Raw genomic sequence first — 19,547 nt, 5'->3', positions numbered from 1 at the left:
GGCAGGAGTGGGGGTGGGAATTAAAACATAAGAGAATTATTCAACTGCATCCCTAAAGTCTGCCTAATAGGATCCTCCAATCCTCCAATTTGAGGTGTGAGCCTGTTCCAGAGGCAAGGATGAGAGCAGGGCTGCCCAGAGGCTGGGCAGGGCATGTGAGCCGGTACCACAGGGACATCTAACATGTCTTAGATGCCAGGCACAGAATCAGATAGCTTCCCTTGGAAGATCTCTCGCAAACCCCTCATTTTGTGGAAGAGAAACCTTAAATTTAGAGAAGTGTCCAACGTCACTCAGCTTGTCAACGGCAAAGCTCTTTCAAGTCAGTCCCTTAGTTACTGGACAGAGGGTGAGAACCATGGCAGTGGCCAAGGAGCTCTTACAGATGGACCTGTACGCGCTGCTGGGGATGGAGGAGAAGGTGGCAGACAAAGAGGTGAAGAAGGCGTACCGGCAGAAGGCCCTGTCCTGCCACCCCAACAAAAACCAGATTATCCGAACTCTTTGGCCAGCTCTCTCAGGCCCTGGAGGGGCTGACCGATGCTGCAGCCAGGGTTGCCTATGACAAGGTCCTGGAAGCCAAGAAGCAGGCAGCAGAGAGGACCCAGAAACCTGGTGAAAGGAGGAAGAAGGTGAAGCTGGACCTGGAGGCCAGAGCAGGAGGCCCAGGCCCACGACAGGGAGGAGAAGGAAGAGAAGAAGGAAAAGGGAGAAGAAGTGGAGGAGGAGGGAGGGGGATAGGAGGAGGAAGAGGGAGGGGGGATAGGAGGAGGAAGAGGGAGAGGGGGATAGGAGGAGGAGGTTGTTCCCGGCAGCTGGAGGAGCAGCAGAAGCTGATCCAGGGGAAGATCTGGCAGGACCAGGGGTGGGGTGGGGGGAGAGGGGAAGAGGAAAAGCAGAGCCTCCCGAAGGCAAAGGAATCCCCAAACTCAAGCTGAAATGGAAGTAAATGCAAGAAGGGGGTGAGACCCGAGGCGGCTACTCCAAAGACTTGCTCCTGCCGCTCTTCCAGAAGGTCTGCCTCGCTCTCTCCCCTCAGTGCGAACCCCAGGACATGTCAGGCCTTACCACCTTGGCCCGCCTTTTCTTCCCCCCTCTGGGTGCTAGACCACAGGGCAATCTAGAGACTTCTCTGGCCCTGCTCTTTGTGGTACTGCAGCACCCTGTGTGTAAAAAGCCCGGCCCCCTCCACCACCTTCAACGCATGCTGGCATTGACGCAGTGCTATGCCACCAGTCTGCCCCCACCTCCTCTGCCCATTCCATGGACTGACCTGACTGCATTCCTGGAAAAAAGACACGTGTAAAAAACACACACGTGTATTTAATTTTATTGAGACTATACCCAGCAAAACTGGAGAAAAAAAGTTGACACCAACAAGCCCCCCGTCCCCTGCTGAGCTCATTTATTTTGGTTGATAAATGCTCTTCTCTGCTCATTTACTATTATTATTAGCTATCGTTAGCTGGTTGTTGCAATTGTTGTAAGGTGCTGTCGACTCAATTATGACTCATTGTGACTGTGCACAACTCCACGCACAACCCCGCTGCCTAGTACTATACCATCCCGACCTAGTTATGTTGGAGACTGTGGTTTAAGCCACCGTGTCAATCCATCTCTTTAAGCGTCTTCCTCTTTTTTACTGCCCCTCGACTCTGCCAGCATGATGGCCTTTCCCAAGGACTGGTCTCTCAGGATAACATGTCCCAAATACGTGAGTCAGTCTCACATCCATTCTGGTTTCTAGGGAGCATTCTGGCTGTACTTCATGCAAGACAATATGTTTGTTCTTCTGCCAGTATTATACAAAGTTGCTATGTATTACATACGTATTTATGAAGAATATCAAGCAAGAACCCCTGGGTCGCTCAAATGGTGAAACACTGAGGCACCAATTGGAAGGACTCACTTATGGCACTTGGAAGGGAGGCTGGGCAATCTGCTTCCGAAATTCATAGACTGGGAAGCCCCTACTATGCTACTCAGACACACATCAGGTGCCCAAAAGGCAGCATCTTCTTGCAGACAACTGGTTCAATATGCCAATACCGAGATACACACTTTATCAAAGCGAATCTTTTTGGCATTGTAAGGTAGTACTTTTTATTCATATTTTAAGTCAAAGAAACAGACTCAAAGGAGATTAAACGATTTGCTTGAATAGATGATGCCAAAATGCTAAGACCATTCTTTTATCCACTAGCTAAAATGCCATTTTAAAAATTGAAATTGCTCCCAAGGGGCATTATATTAAGCTTTTCACATTATAGTGTGGATGAATTTCACTGGAATTTTGTGTTTAAAGACACATCTTCCTACCAGGCCCAGAGCAATCCGAAGCTGAGGAGAGAGACCCCACGTTGCCCTCCTCCCTGATTTGTCCCAGGCTTAAGCCCAGCCCTCCTAGCATGATTCCAAGGAAAGGGCAACCTTTCCTGGTGAGACCAGCATGGAGACAACAGTCACGCCACCGGGGTTGGGCATCTGCAGTCATCCACGGGCAAACCCCACAGGCCACGGCATCTTCCCGAAAATATCTGCTTCCACCCTTTTCCTTGCCCTGATTACGGAATTTCCCCCAGGTTTGTCCCAATCTTGTAAAACCGCAGGCTAAAACTGTAATTCATTGGGCCTATTATAGTTGGAAAGAAAAGGTGGGGGGTGGGGGTGGAGAAGCAAAGAAAGATGGATTCTAGTCTAGCCTACTGTGGCCATTCTTCCTTTACACAAACACAAACCCCCCACTACAGCAAACGGAACCCAAAGCGCAGCACCTTTCCCAGAATGGGGGGGTGGGGGGGCTCGCAGACAACAACGACACCAGGAGGCTCCTGGGTACAAGCCGAGCCTTTCTTCCGAGTTGGGTAGCACTGCCATCAGTCAGCGCCAGGATGAAAGGGCTATAAAACCCACACAGTATCTGAGACTGTATGAAAATATACATCCCGATGTGTCAGGAATACCTGGCGCGCCTTTAACCTCAACTTCAGATGAACCAACACGCCTCGGAGCACATTTATATGCAAAGGCATATAATATGTCCCCTGTATCTAATTATCTGTCAACCTGAGGCAGTTTGTTTTCCAAATCGGCCTCTCGGCTGTGACTTTACGAGGTCGTAAAGAAAACGATGCCACTCTGCACTGAAACGCAAGGAGAGGCCAGATCAACAAATTATGCTCTGTAATGGTGTCTCCCGGCCTGGAGACTCGGCCCCGCCTGAAGCGAGAAGGCAGCGCCCACCTTCCTTACCCTTGGCCTTCGGCTGCAGAAGAGAGAACGGGCACGTTTAGCTGAAGGTAAACCCAAGCGTTGGCTGCCAGGGAAATCATGTCCTGCTCTCACTGGGCTGCACTAGGCTCTCCAGTTTGTCTGCCATGCTGCTGGCCGGACCATCACAGGTAGCACAGTGGCGTCTGCCCCGTCTGGCCTGCAGCCTGTAACAAACCCCATGGCCGACCACATTGCAGCATCTCGTGTCCTGCAGCATCTCAGGATCCTTGGTACCAGAGGGGAAGACTTCCATCCGCTCTCCAGGGAACACCCCCTGCTTTCACTAGCTCAAATACCAAGGCTCCCTAGGCTACAGGAAAACTTGGGCTGTTAGACCCCTTGACCATTTTTGTGCCTGGGGGAAGAAAGGATGGGCGACTTTGAAATTCCCAAGCAAGAAGAAAAATGTCCTCCTCCCCAAACAGAGAAGGTAGGTGGCAGCAGCAGCAGCAGCAGGAACATGCTGAATTGTTAGCTGAGGCCATCTCTCTCCTGCCAAGCTCAGCAACACACACACACACACACACACACACACACACACACACACAAACGGCGGAGGGATGGTCTCACGGCACACAGTCTTCAGCTCCCATTAGTCGTCCTGTGATCTTCAGCAGATTAATTAGGAAGTTTGTCAGGAACCAGCCGTGAACTCCAGCCGCTCCTCTGTGGGAGTGGTAATGGTGCCAGCGAAATCCAAGCTGCAGGAATTCCTCCACCCACGCTGCTCCTATGATTAATGATAGAAAGGAATAAAAAGAGAGGGGTCAACAGCTGAGTGCAAAGCAAGTTGCTAGACAGGGAGTAATTAAGATACTTGGGTAAATATGATTAATAAGCTCAAACTGGCAGGGTGTGCAGTAAACAAGGACTAACCAGATGGTCCCCTCTCTTCTGACAAGGCTCAGCACTTGGAAACAAGAGGGGAAGGTGGGAAAGACCAAAGGGTGTCAGGGAAGGAGGGCAAGTTGAAAGACACCATTGAAACTTTACTTTCTTCCACTGACCTTATCGAGAGGGAAAGGCGGGGTCCCTGGAGAGGGATTAGACAAAGAGGTGGCAGGAACACTCTGCTGATCCTCTTATCAAAGCCACCAGACAAATTGCAGGGTATAAAAGGATTCTTGCTCAGACATCAAGGCCATGTTTCTAAAGCTACTCCTGCTTTGCTCTCCTCTTCCTTCTTCACATATAAGCGCTCTCTCTCTCTCTCTCTCTCTCTCTCTCTCTCTCTCTCTCTCTCTCTCTCTCTCGCTCTGTCTCTCTCTTCTCCTTTGGTTCTCTAGAAACTGCAGCTAAGACATGCAGCACATTAAGTTGCTACCACTTATTAATTCAAAAGCAAAACAGAAAACAACTTCTCCTTCCAAATGGACCTAAGCCAAGGAAGCATATCCTGCCCTGGCCTTCTGAACAAGGAATGAGAAGCATCATTTATCAGGCCATGTCACAGGGGTTCCCATGTCCAGTGCATTGTTTGCTTTCAAAGTTGCCTCCTTCAAGTCCTTCGGCGTGCCTTAGAAAGAGCATTTTTCTTGCTGGAAGATCAAGTGGGACATGTTCCATGCTTCCAGAGATGAACTTGGGAAATAGCTGTGGTTAGGTGTCCCGGAAGGTCCTGCTTAGCAGGGAGTATCTGCAAGCCCTAGGAAAGAATTCTCAGAAGGCTTTTCCTTAAATTGCAAAAATGTGCTAAGACACTGCCATCAATGAGTATGAGAAGTTACAGCCCAAGCTAAATACAAGGCATTTGGGGGACAGACAAAACATATAAAAGGTGAATCCCTGCTATAAATCAATTCCTATATTTATTTCCTATGGCTGCTGTAAAAAGTTACCCCAATCTGGTGATTTGAAGCGACAGAATGTCTTGTCTTACTCTTCTGAGGGAGGGTGGCTGTCAGATGTCCAAAATCAGAATTGCTGAGCTTCAATCAAGAATGATTCAGTGTTTCTGTTGATATAACATCCTCAAAATCTGTGTGGGTCCACTGTACATCATGGAGAATCATGCCATTGGGCAAGAGTTCTCTACGGATCTCACTAGATGATCCCACCCCGACTTCTGGCCTCTGCTGAAATCCTTGAGAAAATACACCAGACACACACCCAATCTCTTCAATACGAACAAAATGTTATCCAGAGCACCCTTCTCCACCAGCGAATCTGATGGTATCACCTTCTGCAACCTGGACGGACTGAGAAGTTTCTAAATCGTTGAGTCCTGATTTTATTTTATACAATAGTTCTTTCCTCACTGTATATTTTTTTCCTGGCACATTTTATTATTATCACCAATGAAAAACTAGGTGACGCCTTCAACATTTTGCTTAGGAATCTCTTCAGCTAAATATTAAAATTATTGCTTAGAAGTACTTTTTACACAGCTGTAGAATACAATTAAGTCGAGTTTTCTGCCACTTTATAACAAGGATTGCTTTCGGGTTTCTAATAATATGTTCCTTTAAAAAGGCACTTTTAATTTATCCTTCCACTAGCATCCTGATTATGATGATGTGTTAAGATTAAAAAAAGGTTTTCTCTACCATGCTCTGCACTTCCTCCTGAGCCCTCACTGGCAAATCTATAACATCCTGTTTCTACCAACAGCCTACTTGAGGCACTCTAGATTTTTCTATCTCACTCCTAAAACTCACTGCCACTAGTCAATTCTGACTCATAGAGAGACCCAATGGGACAGGGTAGAGTTTACTCTTTGAGTTTCTAAGACTTTCACTCCTTATAGGAGAACACAGCCTCATCCTTCTCGCAGGGAGCATTGACCTTGTAGTAGCCACTATTCATGATCAAATCCCAAAGCAATTTCACATGTTTAGGTCTTTGTGATTGTAGTTCCACCCCCACTGCCTGGTAACAAAACCTGTGTTTGTATCTATGGCAGCTGTTACAAATTGCCACAAACGTGCTGGCTTAAAATGAGAGAACTATATTCTCTCACATTTTCAGAGGGCCAAGACGCAAAATTAGAATGACTGTCCTGAAATCAGGAAGTTGTAGGGCTGGCTCCCTCTGGAAGCTCGAGGGGAGGGACTCTTCCTTACCTTTCCCAGCTTCTGATGGCTCATGCTAATACTTGACTGGTGGCAACCTCTCACACCTTTTAAAGTCAGCATTTTCAAATCTCTCTCCTGGGTTTTCATCTCACCTGCTCTTTGTGTGCAAGTTTCTTTCTGTCTCATGTTTGCATCTGGGGCCTGGCTGGATAAGGAAGAATAAGTTTCCCCACCTCAAGTCTTAACTTAATCACAAAGTCCTCCCTTTCAATGTATGTTTTTGCTTGTTGTTTTTTTATGAGATTTTTAAACTTTTACATATGTATTTATTTACTGATCATAAAAGTAAAAAACCAAACAAAACAATGCCTTTGGGTTGATTCCAACTCATAGAGACCTTATAGGACAGGGTAAAACTGCCCCTGTGAACTTTTAAGACTGAAAGTCCTGATAAGAGTAGAAAGCGCCATCATTCTCTCAAGGAGGAGCCGGTGGTTTCAAACTGCTGACCTAGCAATTAGCCACCCCATACATATCCACTCCACCACCAGTGCTCCCAGAGCTTAGCATGTGTTGCTTACACTTTTGATTGTGAGTTGGGTGAAAGTGTATAGAGCAAATTAGCTTTGCATTCAACAATGCCCACAAGGTACTCATCTCTTGTCCTCCCTGTATTTCCTGGTTTCATTCCTCCCTTCTAGACCTTCTGCTTTTTGAACTTTATCTCTGAGAAAGTGCTACCTTTTAATCTCAATGGTCGATTCTTCTAAGGCGTATGTATGTATGTATCCCCCTGGTATTGTTGTAGCCTTGTAGGCCACTCTATTGTTTGGCCAGAAGTTGAACCTCAGACTGAAGAGTGACTCTAGGTCATCATCTCAGGGTTTCCACCATTAACCTGGTCTTTTAAACATTTGGAATTTTGTTCCACACCCCACACCCCATTCTACCTAAGACCTTCCATTGCGATCCCTTTTAGAGCAGAAGGTAGTGGTAACTGGGCGCCGTGTAGTTCCTCTGGTCTCAGGGTTGTGGAGACTGTGGTTCACATGGCTCTTTAGTCCTTTGGACTAATTGTTTCCATGCGTCCTTGATTTTTCTGCCCACTTTTCTGCTCTGGGTGGGGAGAGATCAACAGATGGCCGCTCACAGCTTTTCACTGTTCACCAGGGTAGGACGTAGAGCATTGTCTTTGTGAGCTATATTGTGCCAATTGACTTTAGCAACCTTGAGGCTATGGTCCTGAGCCCCTAGGCTCAGTAGCTCATTCCTTTAAGGAGTTTGCTTATGGCCAAGGCATTCTTATACCTTTGTTGGTGACCATTTGTTAATTATAAAAATATCCATAGGATTTTCTTTTTAGAAAAGATTTTTCATCTTTTTCCAGCAGCCAACTTTCTATCCCCACTTTGTAGATAAAGAAACCAAGAGGCATGCTTGGCAAAATATACTCCTCCAAAGAAAGTCAAAAATCAGGCTTTTGTGAAGACTTGTTAGATATTTGTTTCTATAAATCATTCTTTTATTTTTACATCACAGAACTATTAAAAATATTTTTAAGACATTGGAAATTATAGTGTCGCCATTTTTTTATTTACTCAAAGAGGGCATTAAAAAACCAACTCTCTCTCTCTCTCTCTCTCTCTCTCTCTCTCTCTCTCTATATATATATATATATATATATATAGCCAAGGAAGGCACGATAATTAAAAAAATAAAACATGAAGGACAGGTCTCAGAACAAAGCACAGTCCTGCTCCAGAAAAAGACTGTTGGCAACTTTACACCTCCATAGGCTCCAGGCTGTTCATTCTTTCCTTGTGCCCAAGGCTTTAACAATTCATTAAGGACCTGCTATTAATGAAAGAAATCTTCTCCAGAGCAGATGACCCAGGCGGACTTTGCCAAAGGGAAAAATCCACAGATGTTAACCACCCAGACGGTTGGGGGAGGGGAAAGAGAGAGACTTAATGCGCCTTGCTAAGATAACTTGTTATCATCTTCCTGCCCCATCAGAAACATTCCCAAATTCCATAAACACATGGGACACTCATCAGACCATACTTGAAGGCAGACCAAATTATAAAGATGAACTGACAGGGCATCCAGTCTCCCTGATGACTTTGGGCAATCCGTAGACTTTTCTGGTAATTGCAGACCTCAGCAAACAACCCCAGAATGCATGCAGCAGCACATCTGGCCTTTTCCCCACTGTAAAGAAGTATTTGTCACAAAAGGAATATGATCATCTGTACAGTGAAAGTGAATCACTTCTGGTTACGTCTCTCTCCTGAAACTCAGGTGAAGTAATTGTAAAAGAGAGAGGAAAAATAGCATCATCACAGGATAACATTATGGTGAAGATAAGATTTTCTAGTCAGAACATCCTTCCAAGAATTCCCGACCACTCTCTCCCTTTTTAACATTCTTCTCCCAGGAAAGGTGAGAAATTCTACTCCCAAAGTCCAAAGTTGACAGCATATGTGAAAATAACTGAGTTGTTGTTGCAATTAGGTGTCACCGAATTGGTTCCAACTCAGTGACCCTACATACAAAGGAATGAAAGATGCTCAGTTCTGCACCATCCTCCTAGGTATGTCTGTTTGAGTCCATTGTTATCGCCAAGGTGTTAATCCTCCTTATTGTAGGTCTCTATCTATCTATCTTTATATATATATTTCCCTCTACTTTGGAAACATGACGTTCTTCTCCAGGGACTGGTCCTTCCTGATGACATGTCCAGAGTGCATGAGGTGACATCTCTGCATCCTCACATCTAAGGAACCTTCTGACTGTGCATCTCCCAGCACAAGTGTGTTTGTTCTTCTGCCCTCACAATCTCACTGCCGTGGAGTCACTTCTGACTCACAGTAACTGTACCTTGGGTTTCTGAGGGAAAATATTTAGAGCTTCAACTTTCTGCCATGAAGTAGCTACTGCAGTTAGCAGCCAAATGCCCAACCCATGGTACCACCAGAGCGCCTTGTTCTTCTGGCAGTCTATGACATATGCAATATTCTTTATCAAGGTCATAATTCAAAGGCATCGATTCTTCTTCATTTTCCTTACTTACTGTCAAGATTTTGTATGCATGTGAGCTGATTGAAAGTACAGTGATTTGGCTTGAGTCCATCTTAGTCTTCAGAGACATAAATGCATGTCTATAACAGCATAGCAGATATATCCTCTTTCTTTTCCTGCAGTAATTAGCACTTGTAGGATAAAATTTTATTTCCGATTTCTTCTTCTCTTTTAAAATCATTAATTGTGTGCTCTTACAGCTCTTATAACATTCCATACATCAATTGTGTCAAGCATATCTGTACACATGTTGCCATCATCATTTTCTAAACATTTACTTTCTCATTGAGCCCTTGGTATCAGCTCCTCTTTTTTCCTTCCCTCACCCTCGTGACCCCTTGATAAATTATACATTATTATTGTTTCCATATCTTATGCCAGCCGCTGTCTCCCTTCACCCGCATTTCTGTTGTTCTTCCACCTGGGGCGGGGGGGGGGGGGGCGCTGTTAATGTGTTGACCACTGCACTCTGTCCAATTTCTTATTTCACTTTTCTCTTCAGCTTTAATTTGTTACAATAGTATCACAAGGGGAGAAAGGACGCTGTGCCTAATCAGGACCAATGCAACCATAAAGAAGTTCATAAACAGCACAGGGTTTCTCTTTGCGCCTGGCCCCACTTCCTCCTGAGTCCAGGTCTTCTCATAAAGGCCTCTAGGGAGGGGTGGAACACATAGGGGAAACTGACATCAAGGTGGCCTGGCTGGTCACTTCATTCTCTGATGCAAGAAGAGAGTCTAGGTCCACCTGTTAAAAGAAGAAAGAGAGAGAAAGAGAAAAGAAAGAAGAGAAAGAAAGAAGAAGGGGCATTGAGAGAATCAAGTCAACAACGCATGCATACTGGCTGTGTGATAGTATGCGTGGGAGTCAGGACGTACATCAGGGACCAGGTACAGTTTCATTCTCAAAGAAGTCCCAGTGGAAGAGAGAGACAAAAGGCTAGCTAGAACAGTAATGCTGTGGAGGCCATAATAACCCACCAATCACAAACACAGGTGAGGCACTTGAGCCTGGGCTCCCCGAGCAGCAACCGCTGAAGCACTGACTCAAGTGCAAATAGATCATTTGGGGGAACACCAAGGAAATACAGGGGGAGAGCACCCACCAGAGGGTACATCATCAAATCAGTTACTACTGCGGATCAGTAGACCCTAATTCACCTGCAGCGCTCTGGAAACTACTGTAAAATAATCCCCTCAGAGATAACCTGCTCACGGGATGAGGGGATGGGGCATTTACTGACCAGCCTTCATCATCAGTGGGGCTGCTCTGGAGAAGTCGCCTCCTGACACGCTATCCATCCTGAGCACAGGGAGAGAGGACAGCTGGAGTTAGAGTGGAGGAAAACAATTTCAGGTGCTGGTAGTTGAAAGTCAGGTTGGCACATCCAAAAATGGCAAATGCTTAAGGGATAGGAATGGAATGTAAATAACAGCTGCTGTCTCCATGAAAGGAGCCCGGATGCTCTCCAGTAAGCGTTGAGGAGCTACCTACGAGGTCGGCTATTCAAAACTACCCACAGCATCGCAGGAGAAAGAGAAGGTTATCTATCTGCCACACAAAGAAGGACAATCTCAGAAAATCTTTAGGGCCACTGTAAATCAGAAGGGCCTACTGTGACCCAGACTAGATGGCAGTGAGATGGGCCCATGAATTCGAACCGACACTGAGAAAAAAGGTCATGAAATGCTGCCAGGAACAACTGCCATTTGAGCTGGGCCTTCAATACGTGCAGGAGATCATTCGACAGAGAGAGTCGGTGAAAGCAAAGCCCGGACAAAGAAGCAGAGCCTCCCCAGTGGGTGGTTTGTCTCAGCAACTCCAGGCAGCAGAGGGTGTCTAGCTGTGTGTGCAAAGGAGGCCCAGAGAGGCAGCTGGAGAGGCAGACTGAGGCCAGATTGTGAAGGGCCTTGCGGGCCATGCCAAGGAGCTTGGCAATTCCTGCAGACAAACAGAGAGGCATCCTTGGCTTTTAAAGCATAGGATGCCACGGACATGGATGAAGGCTTCATGAAATGTCGAGCCTAATACTAGGCAATGCATACCATGACCCAGCTTCTGGACTTATATATGTAGTCTGCAGTGCCGGATGTGTTGTGGGAAGGTAGGCTGTGGTTGACATCAACACATGGGCTTGCTAGCACTAAAGAAACTAACTCCTCGTAGAGCAAACAGCTGAAAGAAGTGATTAAAGCAAATGAAATAAAAGGCATCCCCCAAAGTGAGGGCTGTGCTGAGCACATGAGACCCAGCCATCCTGGGAAACGCATTTGGCAACTCTTTCTAGCCGGGCTTTGAAACAGCTCATTCCAGTTCGAACCCCTGGTGGGAATGTGCACTTCCACCCCAGACAGACTGACAAAGAATCTATAGTGTCACAAGATTCCCAGATGATCCATAGGGGTGCAGTCATCTGAATGAAGTAAACATGAAGAAGCATAGAGCACACTCAGAGAGCTGGAGAACCAGAGAAGGTCATGACTTCTCCTACTGGGGTTTTGTCTTGAGCAGAGATGGGCCTTGCCCCTAGACAGCCAGCCTTCTCTAGAATGTCACAGCAGAGACACAGGGGGGATAGCAACCGTGCTCCCAAGTACTCCCATTCCATGGTTTCCTCTTTATGATTAAGTCCCGCCCTTAGCTAGTCTTTCTTTGCCTAGAGATGCTGCTTCTATTAATATATGCACTAGACAAGGAGATACAGAATACAAAATCAAGTGTCAGATCAAGACAGAAAACACAGAATCACTTTATTAATTATGTAGTCTTGGCAAATCACGTGAGCCCACCTCAAACAATAATTATAAACTAAAAATATAAATGCCGTCATGTTACTTTTCTTTGTCTATACTGAAAAAGTTCACCTTCACTGCCGTGGAGTCAATTTGAACTCACTGTGACCCTATAGGACAGGGTTGGAAACCCTGTGAGTTTCTGAGACTAAAACTCTTTACCCAAATAGAACTCTTCGTCTTTCTCCCGAGGAGCAGCTAACGGATTTGAACCGCTGTCCTTGTGGTTAGCAGCCCAATGTGTAACCACTACACCTCCAGGGCTCCTTTTCCTTTGCCTGTATTATTTTTCCCTCTTTTAAATTATAATTAAAATAGGCTTTTCTTTGTCTATAGGCATATTTTAAATATAGTTTCAAAGAGGTGAAAACAATGCTTGCTTTCTAGATGATTCAAAATAACCTGGCCGCGTCTTGGGCTGCAGTCTGCAAGGTAAGGGATTCACATCTACCAGGCCTTATGCAGGAAAAAGATGATGGCATCTGCTTCTGTAGAGGTTTACAGTCTAGAACCCCTATGGAGCAGCTCTGCTCTGTCCTCTAGGGTTGCAGTGAGAGGTGTTTTGGTACCAGTGTGGCACCGTAAGACGATATGGGCGGGGTATAGCCTGTCAATCAGGCTGCAGGTTGATGATCTCCGTTGGAGTTGGGACCAAGAAAAATGGCTCTCTGGAGGCCGGCCCCTCTCTCTCTGCTTTCACCTTCAGGCTGACCAGCCACTCTGAGACCTGCCAGAGCCCCATATTGAGCTGCACTATAGGATCCGCACAACCTTGCACCTACCAGCCCGTGATCCTTCTGCCTTCTGCATCATTTCATGTGGCTGCATGGGTCTAAAGAGGGATTTTTAGACTAGTTTTGGACTTATGAACTTGAGTTGGACTGGGTTGGGAAGTTTTCCTGATATATGAATCTCCTTGATAAAAAGTTTTTCTTACACATATATGAGTGTCACTGGGTTTGTTTCTCTAGTAAAAACCAACCTAACACAGTCACTGTGAGTTGGAATCAACTAAAAAGGCATTAGGCTTACTCTGGGGTTTTATATATCACCAGGGACTTTCCCAGAGATTAGAAGAAGTCATATGGGTGAAAGTTCTGTTTACAAGGTCAAGTGTTCTATGTTGTTGTGAGGTGGCATTGAGGTGGTTCTGACTCATAGTAAGAACCCTGTGAAATGTGGTCCCATCCTGCACAATCTTCACAACCTTTCCTATGCCTGCATCCATTGTGCCAACTCCTGTGTTAATCCATCTGTGTTAGGCTGAGTGTTCTAGAGAAACAAAGCCAGTGACGCTAATGTATGTATAAGAAAGAGCTTTTCTCATGAAGTAATTTTAAGTCAACAAGGCGTGCCAGCCCAGTCAAGTCGAGGCCATGAATCCAAGCCTAGCCAGAGCCCTCTGCAGACTCCCATAGTTGCAGGCTGATGACGCAGAATGGTGACGTGGGGAGCAAGGAGCTCACAGGCTCAGGAGTGCAGAGTTTCCTGGATCCAAGGTCAGTAGGAACATGACAGGACACTGACAGCTCTCAGGGTCATTGGCCCACATGGGGTCACCCCTGGCCTGGAGGCATACACAGAGTCCAAACAAGCAGGAAGTGGGAGGGTGAGAGAGGCTTCTAGTGTGTCTCTTACAAAAAGATGACACCTCAAGGAGGTATCATCAGTCTGTGACCTTGATGCAAGGTTGGACTCCATCATCCACCAACGGTCACAGCATCTCGTTCAGGGTCTTCCCCTGTTGCGGAACCTCTATTTTTCAAAGGATGATGCCCTTCTCCAGGGACGGGCCCCTCGATAGCATGACCAACGAGGATAAGATCAAGTCTCACTAGCCTCGCTTCTTTCAAGACTGACTTGCTCTGGGGTCGATATGCAGAGCCCTTCGGAAAGGGCTCTCCCATATGGGACACTCTTTAAACACTCAGTAGCCTGTTATGCATTAGTAATACGAGCTTTGACAAAATCCCTCTTCCCTGGAAGCAGCTTTTAGGGAGGGATGGAGGGGGGTAAAGTAGAGGGAAATAAAAGCACCTGAAAGGTAGTGGGACAGGGAGGGGGTGTTGTGCAGAAAGTCTGGAGCCCCCACATCACACATTCTATAGATTTGGTGCCAGGAAAAGTGCTGTGAGTGTGTGATGGCCAACTTCCTATGGCTTTCTCCAGGGCTCGCCTTAGTGGGTTCACCGCAGTTGAGGGCCCGCCTCTGCTGTGCTTTCACCGTTTTGCTATTACGTTCTGAGCATTTCCAAGATGGCCGGCTCTGTGCTGTGACCTTCAGATGCACTGCCTGATGTCTTTACCACAAGCCTGTGAGAGAGGCATCGTGAATCCGATCCCGGTACAGGTGTGGAAATGGAGACTTAGAGACCTTCAGCAACTTGCCAGGCCCACCCAGCAAGTGAACGACAGAGCAGGGACCCGACCCTGTGCTAACGGGGAGCCAGTGGGCGGTCTCTAAGATAGGGGTTCATCCTCTTTGTCCTGCATCTTCCAGAGGAGCAATTCCTTTGTTTCTATCGGCCGATAAAACACGCTGTGACACTTCCCACAAAGAGCCACACATACAAATCAATTGCAATCAGCTGTATTTCTCTCCTGGTGTTAAAAGACTCGTAAAGGAAAACGCGCTTGCTTCAAACACCCTTTTCTGACATTAAATCAACTCTCCAGTTGGTAGGATTTCTGCACAAATTGAACCAGGCTCTCGTGAGACCCAGGTTTGCCAACATAAATCCCAGGTTTGGAGGGGCTGTCTAGTCATATTAATAGAAAGAGCTGATCCAACGGCTGACTTTTGTGGGAGTTGCTCGCACCTTCTTGATTTCCAGGTCAGGTTGAGAGGACACTTGGAGTTCGCTTCCTCCCTGGTGCTGTGGCGGCTGGCCTGGGGCACCACGGCCTGGATCTGGGTCTGGGTCTGGGTCTGGGTCTGGTCAGGAGCCCTGAGCACAATGTCTGAGCTCCTCTCCACTCACCCTGTTACAACTCACCCCTGTCCTCCCAGGGTCTTCAGTCAGATGGCCACCTTCCGTGGAAAGATTGAGGCTTCCGAATAATAAGTTGCGAGGAAGTCATGATTCTCATGGAATGATATGATCATCAAATACTTTGACCCCAAACCGTGTGGATCCTCTGCTATCTGCTAGCTAAACCACAACACAGAGAAACCCGGGGTTCCAGCATTGCTGGTTTCCACACGGAGCCATCCGGAATAAAACACCGAATCTCCCGTGATGTCTGTTTCTCCATATTGCCTCTCCCCTCCGGGTGAGCTGCCTCCTGGATACAATGGGCATATCACTGCCTGTTCTGTGTCCTTGAACGGCTACAAGGAGGTGCGAAGGGATCTTCAGAAGAGCCCATCTTGTCCTTTAGTCTTCGCAGCAAGTCATGGAAACGCGTCTTTCATCCCATTTTTCCCATTGAGCAAATCTTTCTGCCACCCCATTTTGGAGTCTCCTGGCAGGGGAGCAAATGTCATGATCCGACTTGAACGGCAAGCACACGCTGCGAGTGAAATGAATGAGTCTTTATTTCAACAGGGACATACACAGGGTGAGTGTAGATACAAGGCAACCACAAGGAAGATGCACAAGACGGTTTACATTTTCTTATATCAAGCGGTTTTATTTACAGATGAAGATGAATGGTGCCTGAAAGTAAGAAAAAGGGCTGGGGAATTCCGAAATCGGCATGGATTCATGTGCCTTTACTGTAACACCCCCGCTTTCCACCGGGAAACAGCCACCGCCAGAAAGGGGTTCACTGGCCATTCTTGCAGGAGATCCTCTCTGGTGCCAGGCATTTTACAGCAGGCCTGGTCGATCGGGAGGTAAAGCAGTACAAATCAGTCTTGCTTCAGAAGAGTTAGGGTAATGTGTCTTGGGGTACAGGAATCCAGAGGAGGCATTGGCAGGGGGGTTCCCAGATAGAGAAGGTAAGAGCAGACATTTAAAGAGGAACCCATATGAACAAAGGGAAATTTGGAGTGTTTGGGGAGTGGTAAGCAGCCCTGTGTAGAATCCAGGTGTGCAGGAAGTCCTACTGCCTCCTGCCCATAGCCCTGAAGATGTCTCAGCAGGGCAGCGAGTGACATGACTACAACTTAACACATGGGCTCTGCAGTGATATGGACTGTGGCTTGGGGCTGTCCCAGTTCCCCCGCAGTGGTCTCGGAGGGGATGGGTGAGCAACTTTCCCGAGGCCCGTTGTTGTTGTTGTTGTTGCTGTTTGCTTTTAAGTAGGCCCGACTCACCTGGACTCTCTGCATAACAGGCCCAAACTACTGTGGTCCATTGGGAGGCCCTGGTTGCTTTCCAGAAGCCTGTCACCAGGCCTTTGTTCCTAGTCTCGTTTGGCCTGGAATCTCCATTGAAATTTGTTCACAACAGTTCATGTTGTGGTGAACCCCACATCATAAAATTATTTTCGTTGCTACTTCATAACTGCAATTGTGCTACTGTTATGAATTGGGTAGTCCCTGTGTGAAGGGTTATTCGACCCCTTAAGGGGTCGTAACCCACAGGTTGAGAACCGCTGCACTGAACCTAGAGTGTGGGGGAGAAATGGCTGGATTCCAGATCATGTTGATGGCCAAAACTTTGCTTATCACAGGTGACACTGTCCTCCGTAATGACAAATGTGCCGAAGAACTAAATATTGAGTGAGCCTGAATCTTTGGTGCCCCAAAGTGCAAGATGTGTAAGCTTCGGTGACAAGTAGAATTATTCTGACTGGATCCAAGGGAGGCCAAGGAGTTTAGTTGAAACAAGTCAGGCTAGCGTCAACAATTGGCATGTAAATAATCCCTTTTTAATGAATTTATCAATTGAGCTGCCCCTACTTCTGACTTTCTCCACGTTGTCCAGATGTGCCCTTATCCCTCAAAGTTCTACAACACACTACAGAAAGTTTTAAATCCACCGGTCAGTTTTGACCACACTAAACAAGACTGAACCGATTGTATGTGAATGATTATTTCTGCAATATTTTCCAGTGTTTGGCATGCCATTGGGTGGCTAGATAATAAAATCATTCCCTTCATCCCCCCAAGGAATTACAGCAATGAGTTGGTACTGTCGGGAGACTTGCTCCACAAATGGCTATCTGGGAGGAACGCAGTCTCTCCTGGGAACCAAACTCGGCTCTCAGCACTGGGTGGGAGGGAGTCAGGCTGAGATTGAGGGCAAAATTGCAACTCATTGGCAGAGCACATATTTTTCCAATATAAAAGCAAATAGAGAATCCGTAAATAAATTGACTATATAAAAATGTCCTTTTGTATTACTGCCTCACCTTTCCAAGGAGGAAAAAAAGCAGAAGAAAGAAAGAAAGGAGGTTTCTTTTCACTGCCCTCATATAAAAATATCATTTCTTCGGGGGTAATTTTATAGTCCCAACAGCAGTCCGTATCTATTTAGAATATGCACGCAGCCCCACATTCAGACCCCTTGCACAAATGATCCAGTAACTAGCATCAGCCCGCCTGCCGAAGCAGCTGCCACGTAATTACAACCTCTCATCACACGTGTGGGGAAACAAGTTGTGGCGTTTGGGAAAGGTCTGCAAAAATAGGTGTCAGACCTTAACTAATAGTGATTGTCCTTCCATTCTACTGTAATTTACATTTAATTCACACATTTCATTTCCATTTAAAATATGATTCCAGTGTTTTGAAGCACATCTCACCTGTCCCCTTGAATTACAGGGAAGTGAGCATAACAGGGAGCAGCAGGCACCAGGAAGGCTGTGGGATCCCTGCTGCAGGTCGCTGCCAGCACACACTCCTCAGGGTCAGGGGAAGGAGCTCCAGAGAAGCGGGTGTGCCCAGGCGTGCAGGGAGGGAGGAAGCGGGATTCAGGAGGAGGGAGAGAGAGAGAACATGGGAGAGGCGGGAGAGAGGGGCAGAGAGCTGCCTGAAGAGGAGGGGGACCCCTAACCTCGGAGGCCTCCAAATGCTTGTTTTCTCAATTCATTATTGTCTGGCAGCGTCCCCACCTTTCATTTCATTCACATCAGGTTCATGACCTAATCCTAAATACAAGCGTCAGGAAACAGGTGCCTGTTTGCGCCAAAGCCTGGTTTTCACTGCTCTGGAAGCACCAGACACAGGAGAAGGCAGGCCCACGCTTTGCTGTGTGGGCTCACTCAGAGAGCCCAGGCAACTGACTGAATACACAGCCCCCTTCAAAGCACACCCGGCCCACCCTGAGCTTCCACAGCTGTTAACGGTAGGCAGAAAATGTTTCCTAGGGCTCCGTATCAGAGGGGCAATTTATATCACAAGACCCTTTAGGAATTCCCAGACTAAGCTGCTCCAGGTGTGGCAGAAGATGGGCTTGTCTTATCCTGAATTCTAGTCAAGGACACCTGGACACTCAGCAAGACTGTGATGGCTGCTCAGAAGCGGAGGTACAGCCCCTTAGTCACGTCAAGCCACACACTCAGCCCTAAAAGCACCGGGGAAAGCCATGTGCACCGCAGTAGACTGGCCAGCGTTGCTAGAGCACCGGACGGTAGGATGGAACCATGGAAGCCGGCACTCATCTGGGTTGAGACATTTGGCCAACCAACTGGAAGATCTGCACAGTTGTGCCCACGCCAAAGAGAAGGGATCCAACAGAACGCAGACATTATGGAACAATATTATTGATGTTATGTGCAAGTAAAATTTTGCTGAAGATAATTCTAAAATGGTTGCAGGAGCCCAGGGAGCAGGAGCTGCCAGAAATTCAAGCTGGATTCAGCGGAGGCCGAGGAAGGCAGGGTATCCTTGCTGAAGGCAAACTGATCTTAGCTAAAAACCTTCATGGGTTTTATTGGTTTTGTTGTCTTTTATTTTTGTTGTCTGTGTTTAATTGATTGTGAAAAGGCATATGAGTGTATGGTCCCTATAAACCATGGGGAGCCTTGCACATAAAGGGAACTCCCGGACACTTCATTGTCTTCATGCAGAGCCTGTACTAGACCCCGAGGCAGCCATTCAAACAGAGCAAGGGATAGTGTGTGGTCTGAAATCAGGAAAGGTGCTCACTGGGGTGGTATCCTTTCACATTCAAGTATTCAATCTGTATGCTGAGCAGATCATCCGAGACACCGGACTATCTGCAGAAGAATGGACAACACAAGATTGGAGGAAGCTTATTAACAACTTGTGAAATACAGCTGACACAACCGTGCTTGCTGAAAGTTACAAAGACTTGAAGCACTCACTAGCAAAGATCAAATCCATCCTTCAGCATGTCTTACATCTCAACATGAAGATAAAAAAAGATCCTCACAACTGGGTCAATAAGAAAGATCATGATAAAAGGAGAAAAGATGAAAGCCATCAAGTGGGGGAAACAGAAGGATTTCTCCCAAGGTGTCTCCCCCAAATATA

The 19,547-nt window shown here is 46.8% G+C and overlaps 1 pseudogene; it reads left to right on the top strand.

The window, feature by feature from the left end:
- The first annotated feature begins 358 nt into the window (after positions 1 to 358).
- The window catches only part of LOC142455497 (dnaJ homolog subfamily C member 17-like), an 82,417-nt pseudogene continuing 63,228 nt past the window's right edge, over positions 359 to 19,547 (top strand).

This window comes from Tenrec ecaudatus, chromosome 8 (genome assembly GCF_050624435.1).
Source record: "Tenrec ecaudatus isolate mTenEca1 chromosome 8, mTenEca1.hap1, whole genome shotgun sequence".
Taxonomy (NCBI): Eukaryota; Metazoa; Chordata; class Mammalia; order Afrosoricida; family Tenrecidae; genus Tenrec; species Tenrec ecaudatus.
This window is presented reverse-complemented; position numbering and strand designations above follow the sequence as displayed.